The sequence below is a fragment of the Anolis carolinensis genome, chromosome 1 (assembly GCF_035594765.1).
Source record: "Anolis carolinensis isolate JA03-04 chromosome 1, rAnoCar3.1.pri, whole genome shotgun sequence".
Classification (NCBI taxonomy): domain Eukaryota; kingdom Metazoa; phylum Chordata; class Lepidosauria; order Squamata; family Dactyloidae; genus Anolis; species Anolis carolinensis.
In genome coordinates, this window is record NC_085841.1 from 20,738,361 (window position 1) to 20,761,595 (window position 23,235).

Genomic DNA, 23,235 nt, shown 5'->3' on the forward strand with positions numbered 1-23,235 from the left:
CCTGCTCCCCAGTTCCTACGCCGCTAAGGCAACGAGGAAGGGAGAGGGTTTGCCAGAGGGGAAGGAAGGGCGGGCTTGTGTGAATTCACAGAATACACTCGAAGAAACATGGTTACAGGTAAGCAACCTGTCCTTTTTCTTCGTGTACTCTGTGAATGCACACTAATGGAGACTAGCACGCTTAGGTCTCGGAGGCGGGCTAAGCAAACCCTGACAACGAGATAATGTCCAAACATATGTTTATTAAACATCAATAGCATGGTCCGAAGGACCCATTGAAGTATTGCATGAACACACGCGTAACCCTGAGAGCAACCCGGTGAGGCATGATATAAACAGTTTAAGAAAACATGTGCAAGTAAGGCGCATCATTCCCCAAAGGAGGAAGGCAGTGGCAAATAAGGCACAATTTGTCAGAGAGAACAGTGCAAACATGTACTGAACAGGAAATCGATAAAAGAATCGCATGAAAAAACATCCACAAAGAAGGAATACATGAAGAAGCCTTTCAGGACAAACAGGATGATAAAACTGCCCTAGCAAAGGCTGAATCCTTTAAGGTTTTCTGGTCCACCCTATAGTGAGACACAAACGTAAGTGGGTTGGACCAGATTGCTGCCCTGCAAATAGAGTCCAGGGGGATGCCCCTTAGGAAGGCAGTCGACGTGGAGAGGCCTCTCGTCGAACGCGGGCGAACCGACGGAGGGGGTGGGCGTTTGGCCAGTTCGTAGGCCAGTTCAATAGCCTGAGCAATCCAATGAGACAGTCTCTGTGAAGAAATAGGATTGCCCAGTTTATCTGGAGCATGGGCCACAAAAAGTTTTGGGGTCTTTCGAATGTCTTTAGTACGGTCCCGATAGAAAAGGAGTGCCCTGCGCACATCAAGGAGGTGCAGTCTCCGCTCAAGGGGAGACGAGGGGTCTGGAAAGAAGGCGGGGAGGACAATGTCCTGGTTAAGGTGAAAGGCTGAGACCACCTTGGGAAGGAAGGTGATGTCCGGGCGGAGAACGGCACGGTCATGATGAAAACGGAGGTAAGGTTCATCAACCCGAAGGGCCGCCAGTTCCGAGGGTCTGCGCGCTGAAGTTATGGCCACCAGGAAGGCAACTTTCCAAGAAAGGAGACGTAGGTCGGTCGAAGCCAAAGGTTCGAAAGGGGAGGTAGTGAGCTGGGAAAGCACAAGCTCGAGGTTCCACCCCGGAGTAGGAGGCTGAGACGGCGGGCAGATGTTATTGTATCCCTTTAAGAAGGTTTTGACAAGGTGATCAGAGAACAACGACGGTCTACCATGTTGTTGAAAACACCAGGATAGGGCGGCCAAGTAAGATTTCATAGAAGCAAGAGAAAGTTTTTGGTCTGCCAGAGACATAAGGAAGTCCAGTACTATCGGTATCGAGGTTGGGAAGGCAGCAATTCCCCGGGAGCGAAGAAAAGAGCGGAAGCGAGAAACTTTATAAGTGTAAGATCTGGTTGTAGCCGGCTTGTGAGCTGTGCGGAGGACCTCCTGCAGGTTCTGCGGGAGGGAGGTCAGGCGAGAATTCTCCAAGCAGTGAGATGTAGAGAGGGGAGATCCGGGTGCAGGATCTGGCCGTTCTCTCTGGACAAGAGGTGCGGCAGGAGAGGCAGGGTGAAGAAGGTCGCTCTGGAGAGATGAAGAAGAGCCGGGAACCAAGGTTGGCGAGGCCAGGCTGGAGCTATCAGGATCGCCGACATCGGTATCGACCGGAGTTTCTGTAGGACCTTTGGTATGAGAGGAAAAGGCGGAAAGAGGTAGATCGGTTCCGCTGACCAGTCCAGAAGGAAGGCGTCCCCCAGGCAGCCTGGAAAGGAGGACAGGGGAAGTCTTGCCCCGTACCGAGGCAACTGTGCGTTCTGGGGAGAAGCGAAGAGGTCCAGAGTGGGAAAGCCCCATTTGCGAAAAAGAGAAAGAAGAGTCTCGGGATCGAGCATCCACTCGTGGGAGGAGGTCGTCATCCTGCTGAGGGCATCTGCTAAATTGTTTTGGATCCCGGGAAGGTGAATCGCCGAGACTTGAATGTTGCGGGCTATGCACCAGTACCACAGCTGGGAGGAGAGAAGCATCAGCTTCCTTGAACCCGTGCCGCCCTGTTTGTTGATGTAGAAGACTGCTACTGTGTTGTCTGATTGGACGAGGACAGATTTTTTGGAGATCAGGCGGGAGAAGGCTTTCAGAGCCTTGAAGATGGCAAGGAGTTCCAGAAAGTTTATGTGATTGGCCCTCTCGGAAGGAGACCAGAGGCCTTGAACAGTGAGACCGCTCATGTGGGCTCCCCAGCCGAAATTGGATGAGTCCGTGGTTATGGTGGTCGAGGGAGGAATCGGGTGGAACGGAAGACCCTTGCAGACGTTGGAAAGGGACTTCCACCAGAGAAGCGACCGACGAACATGGAGTGGGATGGAGAGAAACCTCGAGTTGAGGTGGCGAAATGGCTTGAAAACGTCTATAAACCATCTCTGCAGAGTCCGGAGATGGAGCCTGGCAAACGGGGTTGTGAGGACTGTGGAGGCCATGTGGCCCAGCAATACCTGGATGGACCGAGCCCGAACCCTCCGGTGGGTCTCGCAAAAGGTGATTTGTTGGCGAAGGGCTAGGAACCTGTCGAGCGGGAGAGAGACAGTCCGAGAGATTGAGTCGAACAGGGCACCGATGAAGCGGATTTTGTTCGACGGAGTGAGGTGAGATTTGTCGGGGTTTAGCTGGAGACCGAGAGATTCTAGAAGGGAGAGGGTGTAGTCGACGTGACGTCGGAGGAGGGCAGGGTCGGATTCGACCAGAAGCCAGTCGTCTAGATAAGGGAAGATTGTGATCCCCTGGAGCCGGAGGTGGGCAGCCACGACAGCGACGACCTTGGTAAAGACCCTTGGGGCCGTAACGAGGCCAAAGGGTAAAACGGTAAACTGGTAGGTTTGGTCGAGAACTTTGAAAGAGAGGAAGCGCCTGTGGGTTTCTCGAATCGCTACGTGGAAATAAGCGTCTCGTAGGTCTATAGACACGAAGTAGTCCCCGCGTTGAAGCATCGGGAGGATGGAGGCGATGGACACCATCCTGAACTTGGTTGGACGTATGAAGACATTGAGCATACGTAAGTCTAGAATGGGGCGGAGGCCCCCACCCCTCTTCGGGACCGTGAAGTATCTGGAGAAGAAGCTTTGAGGGTCCTGTATCGATGGAGAAGGCCGAATAGCCCCCTTGGCGAGGAGGGCGTTGACCTCTGCAAGAATTTCTCGAGAAGGGTTGGAGAGAAGAACCTGTCCCGTGGGTGGGAGCTCCTCGAACTCTAAGGCATAGCCTTCTTGGACAATTTTGAGGACCCAGGCATCTGAAGTGATAGATTTCCACCGGTGAAAGAAGGGAGCCAGTCGGTCTAAAAAGAGACCATGAGGTTGATTTGGTGGAGGAGAGGGGTGCGGAGGAATGAGAACTGCATCGGTACCGTAGCAAGAGTCTCTGGAGAGAAAGATGGCGTCAGGAACGCCGGTGGGGTTGACCAGCGGTGGGGGTGGTACGACCGCGTTGTCTCTGCGGTTGAACAGCGCGTCGCGGCTGTTGGCGGTTCTGGTTGTTCGATACCGAGGGACGCCTGAAGGATTGATGGCGGTAAGAGGGAGGCGGGAAACGCCGAAAACGCTGAGGAAACCACTTGGTGCGGTGCGTTTGGGGTTGGTCACCGCATTTAGTGGCCAGAACTTTAAAGTCATGGTTGGTTTTGAGCTTGTCGTCAGTGCCGGAATTAAAGAGGCCCATGGCGTCGAAGGGGAGGTCTTCGATGACTTGTCTGGAGGAGGAGGACAAACCGGACGACCTCAGCCAGGCGTGGCGACGAATGGCAATGGCATGGGCGATCATCTTACCGGCCATGTCGCCTGTATGCTTAGCCATCTGAATTTGATGATGCGCTAGCGAGTCGGCCTCTTGCTGGAGGGTGGACATGACCGACCGGTCTTCGTCAGACAACTTCGCGAAGAAGGGCTGTGCTTTTTCCCAAATGATCTGCTGGTAGGCCCCCATACAGGCCCCATAGTTCGCCATTCTACAAAGTAGAAGGGCCCCGGAATAGAGCTTCCGACCAACCGCGTCAAATCTCTTGCCCTCTCTATCTGCAGGGGTAGTGGATTCACGACCGGAGGTTTGAGAAGCCTTAACGACCATGGAATTTGGGTCGGGATGGTGTTTAAGCCATTCTAAGGTGTCGTCATCTGTACGATACCAAGATTCGATTCTCTTCGAGGTAGGAGGAATCGAGGAAGGAGTCTTCCAAGATGATTGGATGACATCTAGAAGGTAAGGCAAAAACGGTAACAGCGTGGCTGGAGGGGCTTGGGCTTGGACCCGTTTGAAAACCGGGTCAGACACCGCCTTGGAAGTTTGTTTGATTTCCAGACCCAGGGCATCGGCCATTCTAATCATTTGTTCGGAGAAAGCCCGAATGTTGTCGGTAGGCGAAGGAGGGTCCACCTCATAAGCATCATGAGGAGGAGAGAGATCAAGGCCTAGAGATACCACCGAGGCCGAGAGAGCGGAATCAGGGCGATCGATATCAATCTCATCATCCTCAGCCCCTTGAGGGGACTGAGGGGGAGATGACAACACAGTCTCTGGTGGTGGCAAAGCCTCAAGAGCAGGAGCAATCTGTGGCCGAGTGTCCTTGGAGGCCGAGGCCTGGGCCGCTCGAGCCAGGCGAGTGGTTTGTCTACCCCGCTCCGGTGTCGAGGTCGGGGGAAAAAGCTGTTGTCGAGACGGGCGATGTGAGACAGCAGGTCGAGGAGATGGCACCCTGACCACTGTCTGGGTGGAGTGGTGGGGTGAGTCCTGCAACTCGCCATCAGAAAGTTGCTGAGGAGAAGGTTGACAAGGCCGCTGAGCGGGAGCGATGGGAGAGGATTTTCTAGAAGAAATCGCCGAAGAAGGGACGTCCATCTTGGAGGAAGCAGAGGAGGAAGAACGTTGGGTCGCCCTCTTCTTTGCGAGCGGTTGTTTTGATGGAACCCTCATGGATTTACCCGGTGTGGGAGGGACCATTGCTGAGTCGGATTGGGTCTGACGAGCTTCCTCATGAGCCCTTTTAAAGGCGATCTTCATCGCAGAGGTCGACGGAGGGGACCCGAGATGGGATCGAACCGAGGACACGGAGGCCACCGAGCTCGATGTCGAGGAAGGGCCGACCCGACCGGAACGAGTCGACATAGTAGCCGTGGTGAGTGTGCACGGCGGTTTGGCGGCTTTAGCCGTTCTGGAGGCTCTGGACGCCCTGGACGAGACCGAGGGAGCTTTAGCTGTCGGAGCCGACATCGATCTCGGGTTGAGCGACGGCTTCGTGCCCGAAGTCGACGGAACGGGCTCAGGGGCAAGCGATTTTTCGTAGAGCGCCGCTCTAAGCCTCGCGGCTCTATTCTTCCTAGCCTGAGCCGTCAGGGCTAGGCAGAAACGGCAGGTACCGACGACATGTGCCTCCCCGAGGCAGAAGAGGCACTTGGCGTGGCCGTCGGAATCAGAAATCTTAGCGGCACACTGAGTGCAGCGCTTGAAGCGAGTCGTAGACATGAGAGTCCGAAGTGAACCTTGCGGCAGAAAAAAAGGAACTGGGGAGCAGGCGCCGAGGGCTGCCTTATATGCCCTCCGGGGACGGAGGGGCGTGGCTACCGCCAAAATTTAAACTTCAGCTTGGGAAGAGTTTCCGTTGGAACCTGCGCAGGCGCAGCCTCTCCATTAGTGTGCATTCACAGAGTACACGAAGAAAATATATATATATATATATATATATATATATATATATATATATATATATGAATGAGATAAATATTTGGTAGCAGCTCTGGGAACCCTTTGGCTAAAGGATGTGGGAAAATGTTTCAAACAAATAATTATGCTTTTTGCACATACTGAGGGCCAAACTACACATCACACTGAACATTTAGCCTATAGTATTTTTTATTTCATTTACAGATCCAAGAGAACATTACCGGTATTTTATTGTTGTGCACTTTAAAGTCATTTCAAGTCATTTCCCCATGAGCCACGGTGGCACAATGAGTTAAACACTTGTGCCAGCTGGACTGCTGACCTGAAGCTTGCCAGTTCGAATCCACGATACAGGATGAACTCCCGTCTGTCAGCTCTAGCTCGCAAGGACAGAAGCCTCCCAGCAGGTTGGTAACAAATGCAGGTGTCCCCTGGGCAACGTCTCTGTAGATGGCCAATTCTCTCACATCAAAAGCGACTTGCAGTATGTTCTCAAGTTGCTTCTGACACGATTTTTAAAAAGTCATTTCCAATTCATGGCAACTCTATCAAGGTGTTTTATTGACAAGATTTATTCAGAGAGGGGTTTGCCATTGCCCTCACCTGAGGCTGAGAGAGTATGAATTTTCGTGACTAAGAAGAAATGTGAACCTCATTCTGAAATCGAGCTAAAATTTGGAGGTCCCCTCCTGATAGAGAGGGACCTGAAACTCGTTTCCCCTGGCGAGAAGGAGAGAGAGCTGCTAAGAATCAGAGTTTACCAGTCCCAAATAAATCTCACCAGTAGGCTGAAGAAAGAACCACTAAGTTTTTAATGCGATCCAGCTGGAAAGGATGTCAACCGCAATCATTCGCCGAGAAGACATGACATACAATAGAATACAGCACCCTTTATAGTGAAAAGGACAGGGCGGTGAGGTTTGAATCTCCCGCCACACCTCCTTTAGCTGACTTCAGGCTGATTGGCTGTCATAATCAGCTGAAGGAGAGGCGCGAACCTCCTGCCCAATCAGAGAGCTATCCCCGCTTCGGCTCCTCAGCGAATCAGGAGCGAGGGGGCGGTCTGAGTCATTGACAAAGGGCGACTGAGTGAATTTGTGAATGAATCTGTGGGTCTAATCTGTACATGATGGCACCGATAGCTTAAAAGCCCTCAAGGTGTCCAAAGGTTATTTCCAGGGGTGAAAATATACATATTGGTCTGGCGTGGCTTGCCAAATTCCGGGTTGCAAAAGACTGGAAACTAAGCAGATGGGCAAGTGCTCTGTCAATATGTTCGGCCAGGTAAATAAAGGTAAAGTAAAGGTTTCCCCTGACGTTAAGTCCAGTCATGTCTGACTCTGGGGGCTGGTGCTCATCTCCATTTCTAAGCCGAAGAGCCGGCGTTGTCCGTAGACACCTCCAAGGTCATGTGGCCGGCATGATTGCATGGAGCGCCGTTACCTTCTCGCCGGACCTATTGATCTACTCACATTGGCATGTTTTCGAACTGCTTGGTTGGCAGGAGCTGGAGCTAACAGTGGCCGCTCATGCCGCTCCTGGGGTTTGAACCTGGGACCTTTCGGTCTGCAGCTCAGCGCTTTATTTAACGCACTTCACCACCGGGGCTCCTAAATAGACAAAAGGAATAACAGGCAGGACAATCTTGGCTTTCCGAAGGCTGGATCGTCCCAGATTTGAATATGACTAAGAACCAATTGATCAATTCCTCCTTTGGGCGGCCTGCTCCGAGACTCAAAGGGGAAGACCTATGTCTATTGTTCATGCAAGGCATTTGATTGTGTCCTTTATGAGAGGATTCCTCTCAGGAATGCAGATGACTTTCTGCCAACCAGGTCAAACAGAGGTGATATTTCATACATTGAGACATGAGGGAAAAGGGAGACATATAGGGATACATTGAATACATTCATAGAACCAGAAATCATATTGCCCACTCCCACCCAAAAGTCCAAGGTAAATCCATAAGTCTCATAGGAAAGTACAGAATCTGAGGGGAAAGGGAAGGAGTTTTCATTGAGTGTCCATTGAGGGTCCATAGCTTGTTGATTTTAATGATTGTTTTTATTGATGTTGATGTTTTTTACTGGGATAATTGTCTTATTGCTTTGTTACTGTTTTGTTTGTTTTATCGGGCCTGGCCCCATGTAAGCCGCCCCGAGTCCCTTCGGGAAGATGGGGCGGGGTATAAAAATAAAGTTATTATTATTATTATTATTATTATTATTATTATTATTATTATTATTATTATTATAGCATGGCCAGGCTAGCCAAAGTCCAGCGGGAGGAGGAGGGGCCAATGGAGATTGGAGTCACTGCCTGAGGCACAAGGTGACCCCTGGACGACCCTCTCCATGTCCAGCATGCAGTCCGAACTTGGTGAGCTTTGAAACAGCGCTGAGGCGAGTGGCGCACTGGCGAAGGGGCTTGGTTTGACAATCAGCTGTGGTCTATTTAAATCTTGTTGCTGTAGTAATAAAGGTGATTCCCGGCGCGGAGAGGTTCCAAATGTAAAAGCAAGATAGCAGTTATGCTTAGGGTTGGTTCAGAAAGAAGCGGTGTGAATTTGGGGTTAATCTGTTAATGTGTGGTTATGGAGGCCCTGGGATCTCCGTAACTGCGGTTTAAAGGAAACCATTCCAACCGACTGCTTGCCAGCAGCTTGAGAAGGGAGGGGAAAACATTGCAGAAGGTTTGTTATTAGTAAGAAAGGAAAGGTTCCCATGCCAGAGTCAAGGAAAGATACAAAATAACCACCATGCAAAGAGGAGGTTAAAAGGTATTGATACTTTTATTAGGGATTAGTTACATTGTTGGGGATAGGGAGGGAGGCAAAAAAGGAAACAGGTTATAAGCTGCTGTTGGAACACACATTTCATTTATTGGTTGGGCCAGCAGGGCTTTTCTCCGGATCTGTGGAACTCTCTGCTGCAGGTTAGGTTGAATGCAGGAAGCCTATTTCTGTTCGACCTCAATACTGATTTACCTCCCAAAGAAATTTAGATATTTTGTGCCAAAAATGAAAAAGACTGCTGCCTTATACCACCTCAAACAATCTGTACAAACTCTAGTACCAATTTTTCTGATGCTGGGAGTTCTTTGGAATTTTAGGCAAGATACTTTCTTATGAACTGTTACCCTTGTCCTACTTAAAACTGGACGTGTCACAGGTTGATTTCCAGACTTCTAGAAATGAAAAATATGTGCTATAGCACTGGATATGGTCCTTCCCCTATATATCATATTTTGCTTCCGCAAATCTATTTATCTCTTTCCTAATTAGCTCCCCAAGTCCAGGAAAGCAAATAACAGAGGGGAGTCTGGGGGCTCACAATGCATCCTACTGCCGAAATCAGACATGTCTGGCCCTGCAAGTTACCTGAATAGGCAATAATCGCAGAGAAAGAGTGGGATATTTAATAATAATAGCATAAAGATAGTTAGAAAGAGGCTTATTTACCTGTCTCTATTGTTTCAATAAATACCAGAGCAGTTTCTACAGTCTACTCAGCATGCCGCAGACAGATAATAATCATTGCCTAGAGCAAACATTGTCTAGCAGAACTGTCTAGAGCAACCATACTCGCTGTAAGACAAAGTCTGAGTTCCTCTAAGACTTCTGAGGAAGAGAGAAGTCTGACAGGTGCCGTTCCCTCCAACAGCATTGCAAAGATGCGGAAACGTTGCTTGATTAATGTTGTCCTGTCTCAGAACAATAGAAATTTGGTGCCTCAAGAAATGTGGTCACACTAGACACAATTCTTCCATATAACGTATATGATTAGAAAGCTCTTATTCATCTCCTTACCTTTCATGTCCTTCCTGTGGCTTCCACTGATACCAATGCAGGTCACAATACAGGTGCAAACTGGCAGCTTGTCCTGGGAATAGTAAGTGTATTAGGTCTCATGGCAATCCTGTATAAGAGAGAATGAAAGTGGAGTAAGAAATGATGGGGTCGTATTTTCCCACACTTTATTGCCACATACAGTTGTACTGTCTCTCCTTTAAAAAAAAAGTCAAAAATATGTTTTTGTAGGAAAGTGGTGGTAAGGAAAATGATAAACGGAGATTAAAACCAGCCCCTATTTTTTAGAATGAAAAGAAGATGGAAATTTATAAACAAACGAAAGGAAAAAGCAAAAAAAAAAAAAAAAAGCCTCTATGGTGAACTTGTTGAGACCTTTGTGGAAAGAAGGACTGAGAAATATTTTTTCCCTTCATGGGAACATTGAGGATCAATCTTTCCCACACTGGAGTCACTACCAGTACTCTTGAGTGATTTCTGTGAAATTTTTAGCATGCAATGTACTGGAGAAAACAATTCTCTTACTGCTAATGTGAAAGAAACCCAAATAGCAGGAGTATATCTCAAATAAAAATGAAAATATTATCGATTCACAGTGAAAACATGAACATGCCGAGTTTCCTCTTGAACAGCACTGTCTACTCTGGCAGTAACTCCTGGCTCTCAAAAAGGACTTGAGAAGACTTTCCACGATGACTACTACTTTATCTTTTTCAACAGAGTTGCTAGTAGGTGAGCTTGTACTGTTGATGCCATGTGTCTTCAGGTTGTCTCCAGTTTACAATAACTTTTCATAGGGTTTCTTTTTGGCAAGGATTATTCAGAGGAGCTTTGCAATTGTTCTCTGAGATTGAGTAAAATTTTCTACTTTGAACTGGAATATATGGCAGTATGGACTCAGATTATCCAGTTCAAAGCAGATATTGAGGGATTTTCTGCCTTGATATTCTGGGTTATATGGCCGTGTGGATGGGCCATGAGGGAGAACCCACTGCCAATTAGTGAGTTTTCATGAGTGGGCAGGGATTAAAATCCTCATCTCCCAAAGCCCTAGTCCAGTGGTTCTCAACCCGTGGGTCCCCAGGTATTTTGTCCTACAACTCCTAGAAATCCCACCCAGGATTTCTAGGAATTGAAGATCAAAACATCTGAGGACCCACATGTTGAGAACCACTGCCCTAGTCCAACTCTGAATACACCATACAGGTTCTTGCTACACATGTACGGTACCTAAAGCCAGAACATTAACACACACTAAATGTATTCAATGTACCACAGGGTAAAACCCTTTTAATTCAGAATGGAAGGTATTTCTACCACCAGTGTATTACAATAGAGAAAGGTCTGTGTACTCTCCTGGGAAGGTGGGACATGCAACAGGGCATTTGGATTATAATTTGGAAGCAGCTGTATATCTGAATGGCTGCTTCAGTCTGTTACACGAGCATGTCTGTAACCAGAGATATTTAGTAAATGCCTGCTGCATGTCCCACCATCCCAAGCGGTTAGGTTGGTAAATACACAAGACAGAACTTTCTCAGTACCATCAGTACCCTGATGGTAGAACTACCTCCAAGGGAAGTGAAGCTGCTTCCATTTCCACTGAGTTTACAGCAGATAGTCATCATATTCCCAGTCCACATGGTCTTGGGCGTCTTTGATGTCTAACCTTTTTAATTAAGTGCATATAGACCAACTTAAGGTGTGCTGAATCCAAACCCTGCCCAATGTTAGGACAATGCTTGCCCTAACCTAATGTTGTGCTGATATAGAGACTGTATACCAGGCTGGCAAATATTGTGACCTGGTTCCTTTCTCATAATGTTCTCTTTCCATTTTTGCTCTTCTGCTAACAGAGTAATTCCGCTGACAGATTGCTCTGTTGGCACAACTCTGACATCACCTAAAAGGGGGGGGGGGCTCTATTGTCAGACAAGCATTTCTGCTGACATGAGAACTATTACATATGCATTACTTTGGGAGCAATGTGGGCAAAAAAGAGATTAAGGAAATGGTTGCGAGAGCTGGACCATAAGGAAGGCTGAGCGAAGGAAGATAGACGCTTTTGAACTCTGGTGCTGGAGGAAAATCCTGAGAGTGCCTTGGATTGCAAGAAGATCCAACCAGTCCATCCTCCAGGAAATAATGCCCGGCTGCTCACCGGAGGGAAGGATATTAGAGGCAAAGCTGAAGTATTTTGGCCACATCATGAGGAGACAGGAAAGCTTAGAAGAGATCACGATGCTGGGGAAAATGGAAGGAAAAAGGAAGAGAGGCCGACTAAGGGCAAGATGGATGGACGGTATCATTGAAGTGACTGGGTTGACCTTGAAGGAACTGGGGGCGGTGACGGCCGACAGGGAGCTCTGGCGTGGACTGGTCCATGCGGTCACGAAGAGTCAGAGATGACTAAACGACTGAGAAGCAGCATAAATAAGAATAGGTTGCTGTGCCTATGATTCTTTCAGTGGCCATATATGATCTCACATAAATGGGTTTTACACCTGTGTAAAACTACAACTGGAAGATCCTTGAGCTATGTGATTTTGGTGGGAGTGCAAACCTCTCTCCATCATGCCTAAGTAAACGCGTCTCAGCTCATTACCCTCAGTTCTCTGTTTACCATAAAATAAGTTCAAATTGTGTTTCTCTAAACTCAGCAGTTTGAATTTATTTTATGGTGGACAGAGAACTGAGAGTAAATGAGCTGAGACAGTAAAGGAAAAGAAGAATACTAATGTTCTTTTGGTCTCTATTATAGTATATATGTTTCCTTCCCATTGTGGGGACAGTTTTTCAAAAAAGATCTTGGGGCAACCAAATCCTGTATCAGGTAAAGCTGAGAAGAAAAGATGTAGCTAAGTATATTTGAAGACATGAAATATCACTTCTTAGAACAGCCTCAAATTTTATGTTTGGATAGAGATTTCACCAACTGAGATAGAACAACAAGAGTACATGGGAAACCCTATCTGATACTCCTAGATAAAATCTATTAAGATCTTTTCTAAATATCCCAGTTAACAGTTCTGAAGACAGTGTCCCTTTAAGAAAACACTTTTGTGGAGGAAAACCATAAGCTAATGTTCTTAGCAATGGTAAAACCATTATATTTCTGGATAGACTCATGTGATGAAAGAGGGTAAGCTTTTGAAATATAGTATTTAACAGTAGGTGAGTTCCTAGAAACTTTCAAGACCTCTAGTAGTGATGTCAGAACAGCCAAATCCTCTAAGCTGCTCTAGGTTGGAAGGTCCAGAGAGCAGATCTGATCTGGAAGCTGAGCTAGTAGGCCTTGGTCATTGAGAGACACAAGAAATAACCACTGGGCAAGCAAAACAGAGTTGCATATAAGGCCAAAAATGTATTATCAGAATGCAATCCAAGCAATCGTCTTTGATCCTGACTATTGTCTATCATTGATGGGTCTGGAGGAAATCGGCAGAGCAGAGTACGATTCCAGCATTGTATGGAGGACAATGAGAAGATATTCCTGTTCTGCTGCAAATACTTTGAATTGTACAACAAACCTTCAACATGATCCATAAAAGTTTTAAAACTTAGAAGACTTGTGCTGAAGGGGGCCACAGCCAACTGGATTAAATAGCAACTTGAGTGCATCTACATTGTAGAATTAATGCTGCTTGACACCACTTGTTGAACTGCAATGATTCAATGCTATGGAATCGTGGGATTTGTAATTTTACAAGGTCTTTAGCTTTTTCTGCCAAATAGTCCTGGTGCCCCACCAAACTGCTAATACATTTCCCTATAGTTAATAACCTATTGCACCTCAGTCATTTGAATCAGCTCCCGCAAATTGTTCTCACCATGTGTCAAAGCAAGTAAAACAAATATTTGATTGTCAGCAATAATAAATAAAATAATGCACCCATAATGTTTCCAGGGAAATGAATTTCCAAATGTTTCACATTTCTACACACATTTAAAATACTGGACCACACCCAGAGCATTCAGAATGAACTCCCTCACAAACTGGACCCTGAACCGTAAACATCTATTTGATTTATGTGTATGCCATCTTAACGTGCTATGCATCAAAGATCAAATATCCTTTTTGCATTTTCCAAAACGTATGTACTCTAAGTAGAAATCTCTCATTTCTATGTAGTAGTGTTTTCCAAAAGAGGAAGAAAAAAGAGCTTTTTTAGTTCTGCTTCTGACTACATAGCCTTGGGAACAAACTGCTTACTCACCTGTAAAATGGGGTAATAATCCAAAATGAATGGGTGCCTCCTTGCTAATTAGTTTATTGCAAGTACCCATTTCTCTAATGTATAATAATGAGATACATCTTGAAATAAATATGCCAGCTAAGTGCTACAATATTGTCTCTATAATTTAATGGACCCAAAGTGGAGAGGAGAGACGGTTCATGTTTCACATCTCGTTTTGCCGTTGAATAACCAATAACAGATTGCTAAAATTTGGCTGCATTAAATAAATGCTTCATTTGCTGCTTTGGCTTTCTGCTAAATTATAGCACTTTGAAAAGAGGAGAGAGAAGGAGCTGACTGTTTTCTAAAAGCTGATCAGCTGACATTTAATTGTGGTTATGCTTTTTTATTGCTTTTGGCTTAATGTTCCCCTCTCCTCCTCTACTACCTAAATAACAGAGCGGTATCTTTGCCATGGAAAACAAAAAAAACTATTAAATGTCAGGCACAAAAGGGAATAAAAAGATGCTGACATTATGCTTTGCAAGGACAAATTAATTCATGAAAAGAATGTACGCTTGCCACAACTCACATGGAGGGGGAAGGGAAGACAACTCTGTGGAGAAATTACGTTTGCCAAATGCAACGGCAACTATAAAGCCCTGTTAGTAGCAAAGTCACAAGGGCAATGTGATTTCAGTTAGCATCCAACTGCCTCAGATCTTGCTATAGAAAGAGAACAGATACTGCATGGAGTTGTAATTAGAGTGGAACACCTCCCAAGATCTTGTTGCACATGGAAAACAAGAACAGATCCACTGCTACATGGGAGAAATGTTTTACATTGAATGTGTTGGCGAAGGCTTTCATGACCAGAATCTCTGGGTTGCTGTGAGTTTTCCGGGCTGTATGGCAAGCATCCTCAGAGGTTGAGGTGTAGGAATGTGGGGCTTATATATCTGTGGAATGTTTAGGGTGGGAGAAATAACTTTTTGTCATGGTTTGTAAAGATACTATATACAGTAGAGTCTCACTTATCCAACATAAACGGGCCAGCAGAATGTTGGATAAGTGAATATGTTGGATAATAAGGAGGGATTAAGGAAAAGCCTATTAAACATCAAATTAGGTTATGATTTTACAAATTAAGCACCAAAATATCATGTTATACAACAAATTTTACAGAAAAAGTAGTTCAATATGCAGTAATGCTATGTAGTAATTACTGTATTTTTGAATTTAGCACCAAAATATCACGATGTACTGAAAACATTGACTACAAAAATGCATTGGATAATCCAGAACGTTGGATAAGCGAGTGTTGGATAAGTGAGACTCTACTGTATGTGTTAAATGGAAAATCAAATGCATGAAACCGATTGGCTGGGTTTGCAAGGATCTGGGAATAGGTTTGCAACTGTTGCTGTCCTGCTGCTGGAGAACCGGTTTGAACAGGTTTCTGTGTGTGTTTGTGTGTGAGAGAGTCTACTGAGTACAGGCTGGAAAGAAATGGCTCTGTACTCAGAGGGGCCTGGCTATTTTTAAGGCCTTGCTTGCTGATCTTCACTGAAGCAGATTTATGGACTATGAAAAGACTGCTTATGATTGTTGATTTCTGTAAGCAATCAGAGGGACTATTGTAAATACCATTGTTCTTTTGATCTCTTGGACTTAGTAAAAGTTCCTGTGTTATTTGTTCTGCAAAGCTGAGTAGTGCATCATTCTGCAGGGTGACTCTGGGTTCATTGGCACACTTAAGAGCTTCTGCCTATAATCCACAATCCCCAACACTCTTGTCCTCCTGAGGCAAGTGTGAATGTTGCAGTTGGCCAGCTTGAGTAACACTGATTAGCCTGGCAGCTTCAAAGCCTGTCTGTTTTCTTTTGTTAGTAGAAAAGGATGAAACCATGAAAATGAACAAAATCCGACTACCAGTATTTAAAAACTCTAAAATCAGGATAGTAAATAAAGAATAATACTCAGAAGACAGGGGAATTCCAGACGAGAACAATCAGGGACAGTTAACACCTCCCAACAAAGGTTTCCCCCCAGGCAGGAAACAGCCAGGCTTTGAAGCTGCCAGGTTATTCAATGTTAATCAAGTTGGCCAATTGCAATATTCACACTTGTCTCAAGCAGACAAGAGTTCTTTCTACCACCGTGGACATTCCACAGAAATATAAACCCCACTTGCCTAATTTCCAACACCTCACAACCTCTTAAGGATGCCTGCCATAGATGTGGGCGAAATTTCAGGGAAGAATGCTTCTGGAACATAGCCATATAGCCTGGAAAACTCACAGCAACTCAGTGTTTTACATTTAATCCACAAAACAATAGATCCACTGCTATATGTAAGGAAAAAAATCAAATCAAATTGAACCAACAAAATAATATTGTTTTGAGTTTTATAATGAGAGTTTTCAATATGGAAGTCCTTGCTTGATTGTTCATTTCACTTCAAATGGCTCTTTAACACTACGCAATTATTGTGCAATATTCCAGTTTAATTGTTATGACTGCATCCTATGAAAACAGAGCAGAACTGAGCAGCAACTAACCATACTTAAGGGGTTTGGGGGACTGACTCCACATGATGGAAGTTGTAGTTCACCCTGCATCAAGACATAGCCAACTTTGCGTACTGGTAGGGTTTGGGGGTGATTGACATTGGCATCAGGAAGTTATAGTTCATCTGTATTAAGAGAACACTGAACCCAGCAGATGACAGATCTGGATCAAACTTAGAACATAGACTCAAGATAGCCAACTGTGACTACTGGCAGAGTTTGGGGAGGATTGAATTTGGGAATTGTAGTTAGCCCACATTCTTATGCATTGTTTAATGTGAACATTCATAAAATACAAAAACAAAGACCTGAGTTTTTGGTTTGAAAAAAGCATTACAAATGCCTGAACTGATATTGCACAACATCAAAAACAAACAATGCCCTTTTCAAATAACCTGGGCATCGCCTGATCTCCAAGCTGGTATATAATAAATTACTGGTCATTGATCACAAGAACTGCCAGTCAATGATATGTTAATTAAACATCTTTTAACTCAGCTTTCAAAGTTTTATGTTTTAAAAGTTATTGTCCACAGATGGATTTTAGACATTAAAGAGCTTGCCAAAACACCATCTGGATAAAAGTATATCTCAGTTAACGAAGTAGATGTCTTCCTGGGCTTCACGTCTTTAATACAAAATTTAGCACCAGAGCCAGAAACAACATGGAAAGAATAGGGATAGTTTTCTATACTATGAAAAAGAAGAGCAGTTTAACATCTTTCAGCAAACCTTATTCAAAATTAATCAATATGCACAAGTGACATTACACAACTGGATCAGGCAAGGCTTGAATAACTGGAGAAAAATATTACGGACCTTCTAGAGACCACTTGGGGGAATGCATGCAGGGATGACTTTTTATTTCACAAGCCTCCGCTTTTCTTATGATTTCAGTTTGGGGCACTAAACTTATGGATCTGTCCTTCTTTTAACAAGTTGAGGATAGAAAGTCAGGCAGGCTTATCTGCTGTCCTGTTTTTTCTCTCTTTTTGCTGTTCATACATGCCATACATGCCTAGTTGAACCCAGACTCACATTGCTACAGCAAGAATTAGAACCCTGTTTGTTTTTCTGCTTGAGCTGTATTGCATTGTTTTTTCTACAGACTTGGAGCCTTTATGCTGCGTTATTCCATTTGAAATCCACTGAAGACAGTCTTGTGAGAGTAGGTGATTGCTGATGCTCTCTATCCCACCCTTGCTGCATTTGTGCTTTAAGAAAGTTATTTATATGAGTTTTTTCCCATTTACATTAATTGAGTCATGACTGACTCTTGTACTCTTCCCCTTGATTCATGATTGGTTTGTCTAATTTTTAATGTATTATTAATAATAACATAATATTAAATAATATAAAATATTAAATAGTATAAAATATTAATAATGTAATATTAAATTATTATTATTATTATTATTATTATTATTATTATTATTATTATTTATACCTCCCTATCTTCTCAAGAGGACTTGTAAAAGGATAAGGGGCATGTTGCTGGGCGGGGGGTTGTGGGTGGGATTTTTTGGAGAATTGGGAGTTTTAAATGTATTTTAATTATATTTATTGTATTTTAACTGTATTTTGGGGGGGCCCTGGTGGCACAATGTGTTAAAGTGCTGAGCTGCTGAACTTGCGGACCAAAAGGTCCCAGGTTCAAATCCTGGGAGCAGAATGAGCACCCGCTGTTAGCCCCAGCTCCTGCCAACCTAGCAGTTCGAAAACATGCCAATGTGAGTAGATCAATAGGTACCACTCCGGCGGCAAGGTAACGGCGCTCCATGCAGTCATGCCGGCCACATGACCTTGGAGGTGTCTACAGACAACGCCGGCTCTTCGGCTTAGAAATGGAGATGAGCACCAACCCCCAGAGTCGGTCAGTGGTGGCGAATCTATGGTACACGTGCCAGAAGGGGCATGCAGCACTCTCTCCTGGCTTGTGCATCTTCACGCTCACCGTGCTCACCCCTGCCCATTCCCTCGCTCACTTGCCCACCCCCTGCTCGCTCATCCTCTCATCCCCCATTTACCATTCCCTGGTCAGTCTGTCAATGGGTCTGTAATCCAGAAACATCTGAAATGTCAAATGTCCCACACCGCACCATTACTTTTAAAAAAAAATCACATTGTTATCAATACTGCTGGGAAAAAATGTCCCCATTGCTCTCCTCCAAGATTTTTTGTGAGATCGTTTTTCCCTATACTCCTCTGTGTTCTCCCTTTCAAGCAATGCAATGACATCTTCCCCTTTCCAATTATGCTATTAAAGTAAGAAATATTATGCAGCAACTATCAGTGACATAAAGTAAGCCTTGCTGAACTCAAAGAAGGCTCACCTACAATAATAATAAACTTTATTTGTATCCCGCCACCATCTCCCCAAAGGGACTTGGGCCGGATCACAAAAAGAACTCAATAGTGCAATAATAAACAAATACAACAAGATACAACAAGATTAACAATAAAATTTACCCAACAATCTTACTTAAAACAACAATTAGAGCCCCTATTAATTTATAAGATACAGTAGAGTCTCGCTTATCCAACATAAACGGGCCGGCAGAACATTGGATAAGCGAATACGTTGGATAACAAGGAAAGATTAAGGAGAAGCCTATTAAACATCAAATTAGGTTATGATTTTACAAATTAAGAACCAAAACATCATGTTATACAACACATTTGACAGAAAAAATAGTTCAATACACAGTAATGCTATGTAATAATTACTGTATTTACGAATTTAGCACCAAAATATCATGATGTATTGAAAACATTGACTACAAAAATGCATTGGATAATCCAGAACGTTGGATAAGTGAGACTCTACTGTACTATAAAACCCAGCAAAGGCTGAGGTTATAGCGGCTGTATACAATATTAGCCCCATAATGTGCTGAAGTGAAGCCAATCACTAGGTCCTCAAATACAGTGATTAGGCTATATTCCTATGATTTCTTGATATCTTAGAACAGGGGTTCTCAAAACTTTTTCAGCTGCAGAGCCCTTTTTGAAGCAAACATTTCTCACAGAGCCTCAAGAAATGTTTATATATTATATATCATAAAATATATAAGCTTTTTGACGCATTGCCTTTAAAATTTGGCAGATGGGCCGGGCCGGTGGCAAATGAACTGAGTGTGTTTTAGTGAACTAATTGGAAAAAAACATGAACAAATTCCTTAAGAGTATTTCAGTGAAAGACCCCAGGGGCCATCTAGTCCAACCTCCTTCTGCCATGCAGAAAAAGCACAATCAAATCACCCCTAACAGAGGGCCACCCAGCCTTTGTAATAATAATAATAATAATAATAATAATAATAATAATAATAATAATAATAGCAGAAACCCCAGGGGCCATCTAGTTCAACTTTCTTCTGCCATGCAGGAAAAGCACAATCAAAGCACCCCCTGAACAGTGAGAGATAAACAGGGTTTTGGAAGCAAGAAAGGCGAGGGAAAAAGGCTTTTGGTGGCAAGGAAGGTGGAAAGAGGAGGGAAAGTTTGGAGCGGTAGGGAAGAGGAACTATGGAGCTCCTCAATATGCTTTGCGGAGCCCCAAGATCTCCATGGAGCGAACCACTGTCTTAGAGGAAAGTGCAATCTCAAAGATCTCAAATGAGTTTGGTTTATTTGAGGAGGCCTTTCTCTTGGTCCCAACATATTCCCACACAAGTTTGAATAGAAGATAATAATGGTGATAATGATTATGGTGGTGGTGGTGATGATGATTAAGTAGTGACACATGGGGTGTTGCAGATTTCATCCCCAGCTCTATAGTTGTTCCCCATCTTTATAACAGATCTGGATGACGGATGGATGACCCAAATATCAAATTTGTAAATGATACCAAACTAGGAAGGAGAAATAAGATTTCAGAATATGGTTCACCACCAACTTATCTAAAAACTGGGCCAAAATTAACAAAATGAATTCCAAGAAGGAAATATACTACACTTAAAGTAGGTAGGGTATGTAGCAGCAGAAGCTGAGCATGGGTTAATGGGGTGAGAAAAAAGCCCATTGCAATTCTAGGCTTCATCACCAGAACAACACCATCAAGGTGGCAGATCTTACCTCATCAGACACCTTTAAAAAGTTCAGATTAACACTAGCTGTGGATTTCTGCATTTGCAGGGATTCGACTTGATGAGACTTGACATCCCTTTCAACCCTTTTCCTCTGTCCTGATGCATGACAACACTCTATCACTGTTGCAAGTTCATATCTGTCAGCATGAACAAAACATCAGGTAGAAGCTTGTTCCGTAATTCAATGAAACAAAACAAAATTGGAGGGATTCAATCAAAATTTAAAAGGTGTTGTAATGAAGCTAGAATAAGTTTGTTTTCTGCTGTTCCACAGATTAGAACCTGAACCAATGGATTCAAATGACAGGAAAAGAAATTTCTCCTAAAAACAAGGAACACTTCTTGAATGTAAGAGCTGTTCAACAGTGGAACAGGTTGCCTTGGAAGTGGGTGATTCTTCATCTTTGAAGGTCTTTAAACAGAAATTGGATGGGCATCTTTTGGGAGAAGTTTAGTAGTATATTCCTTCACGGAAGATGTCTGAATTTTAAAAAAATGGCTCTTGTGATTCCATTCAACTCTAGGATTCTATAATCATAGGTAAATTAAATTAGATTGACTCTGGTGCAAGCACTTAGCTGATAAAAGTTTTGTTTTTATTTCTGTCTTTATTGCACTTGACATAGTGTAGGCAGTTCACATGTAGCTGAGCCAGATAGACTTGAAGTTTGGTGGAGTTTTTTTTTCTTTTTTGCAGGTGCTTTGATAAATGGATGCCAAGAAAATCTGGATCTAAAAACACGAGTCTTTTCCCAAACATACTAAAGGACTGAAGTATATGTGGCTAAGCTTCATGTGGCATATTTGACTGCACTACAAAAAAATAAATCCCTCAAATCATACTCCAAAATCAAGCTGGGGGAAAAAAAGAAAAGTTTAAGCAGTAGAAATCAAACTGTAAAACATACAAGGAAGTAAGCTAATGAAGCCTACTGATTTTTATATTTCTTTCTTTTTTATAAAAGCTCTGTGCTTAATTTTAAAGAGCAAAAACTCCTTTGTTCTAAGAAATCGGTATGGAAATTCATGTAAATATATAAATCTCTGGATTTGTAGGTATAATTAGTTTGAAAGCCTTGGCAGAATAAATAAGATCCTGCAGGAAACACACATAAAACAACAGCAGTGAACAAATGAAATCCTTTCACTTCATCGTGTGTACAGTGACAGTGGGTTACAACAAACCTCATAAAGATTGCATTTCTATGTATAATATCTTTCTCCCAGAACTGAGGCTCAAGGTGGTTTTCAAAAAAATGTAAATTTAGAATATTAGAACCCAATTAAATGATATTAAAAGACAACAGCAATAAAAGGAATGCAAAAGCATTTCAAAAAAGAAAAGAAAAGACAGTATGCTTTTACTAAAGTCCCATCCTGAACAATAAGTCTATTGCCAAAAATCAGCCTGAACAAAAAATAATATTTTTTACTGTGGATGGACAAAAACAATAAGGGCATCCTAGTCCTGTCTTTGAATGTTACCGCCTGGGAGCAACCACTGATAACGCCCTCTTGCACATCTCCAAAATGTCACTGAGGGTGGTGGGACTGAGAGAAGGACCTGTCTCAACAATTTCAGAGGTCAAGCAGGCTTGCTTGGAGAAAACTATCAACAAGAACTAATATATGAGGTAAAAAAGTAATACACATCAGAAACAGCCATTAGCATATGGCCGAAGGTTACTTGAAGTGAGAGGTAGGCAAAAAAACAAAACCTGCAAAACAATTTTTTTGACTAAAAAAAAACTATTATGTATTTACAAAAAGTTTTCTCAGGAAATACTTCAATTATCCCCTTTCCTCACCCTCTCCCTCAATGCTGGAACAGTTTCCCATAGGCCTTTAAGAGTTGTGATTCTGCCTTGGTCAGACGACACCTGGAATATTGTGTCCAATTCTGGGCACCGCAGTTGATGGGAGATGTTGACAAGCTGGAATGTGTCCAGGGGAGGGCGATTAAAATAATCAAAGGTCTGGAGAACAGGCCCTATGAAGAGTGGTTTAAAGAGCTGGACATGTCTAACCTGCAGTAGAGAAGGCTGAGAGGAGACATGATGAGGGCCATGTATAAATATGTGAGGGGAAGTCATAGGGAGGAGGGAGCAAGCTTGTTTTCTGCTGCCCTGGAGACTAGGTTGAGGAACAATGTCTTCAAACTACAGGAAAGGAGATTCCACTTGAACATTAGGAAGAACGTCCTAAATGTGAGAGCTGTTCAGCAGTGGAACTCTCTGCCCCGGAGTGTAGTGGAGGCTCCTTCTTTGGAGGCTTTTAAGCAGAAGCTGGGTGGCCATCTGTCAGGGGTGCTTTGAATGTGATTTTCCTGCTTCTTGGAAGGGGGTTGGACTGGATGGCCCATGAAGTCTCTTCCAACTCTATGATTACTATGAGCTCAATTTGTAGAACCTAGAAAATAACTAAAGGAGAGCTCTCTCTTGGGCCTCCAACACAATTCCATGGTCAACTTCTGGGGAAAAAAAGCTCTGCTAGAAGTTGACCACAGAATCATTCTTGGAGGTTGAACTGTCCATTCAGAGAACATCAGCAGACGTTGGCTTGGATATAAAGTTGGCCTTCTGCAAAGGGAACTGTTCCTTCTGTTCATGAAAGGGTATTTGGAAATATAGAAACTTCAACCAGCAAGAAACGATTCCTCATTTCCCTTACAACAGCTGGCTCTAACTTCCCAACTGCTCTAGTCTGAAACAGATTTTGGGAGAATGCAAGGAACTAATACAGTGGTTCTCAACCTGTGAGTCCCCAGATGTTTTGGTCTTCAACTCCCAGAAATCCTAACAACTGGTAAACTGGCTAGGATTTCTGAAAG

The 23,235-nt window shown here is 43.8% G+C and overlaps 1 long non-coding RNA gene across 4 annotated transcripts in view; it reads right to left on the reverse strand.

Moving 5' to 3' along the window:
- Positions 1-9,822, reverse strand: part of LOC103280578 (uncharacterized) — a 248,778-nt gene extending 238,956 nt beyond the window's left edge. For 2 of the 4 annotated variants that reach the window (XR_010002941.1, XR_010002940.1), the window contains exon 1: positions 9,570-9,821. This is a non-coding gene — a long non-coding RNA (uncharacterized LOC103280578). Of the gene's footprint in view, positions 1-9,569 lie in introns of all 4 variants that reach the window. The other 2 variants (XR_001730880.2, XR_010002942.1) reach the window with 2 other exon arrangements.
- Positions 9,823-23,235: the final 13,413 nt, after the last annotated feature.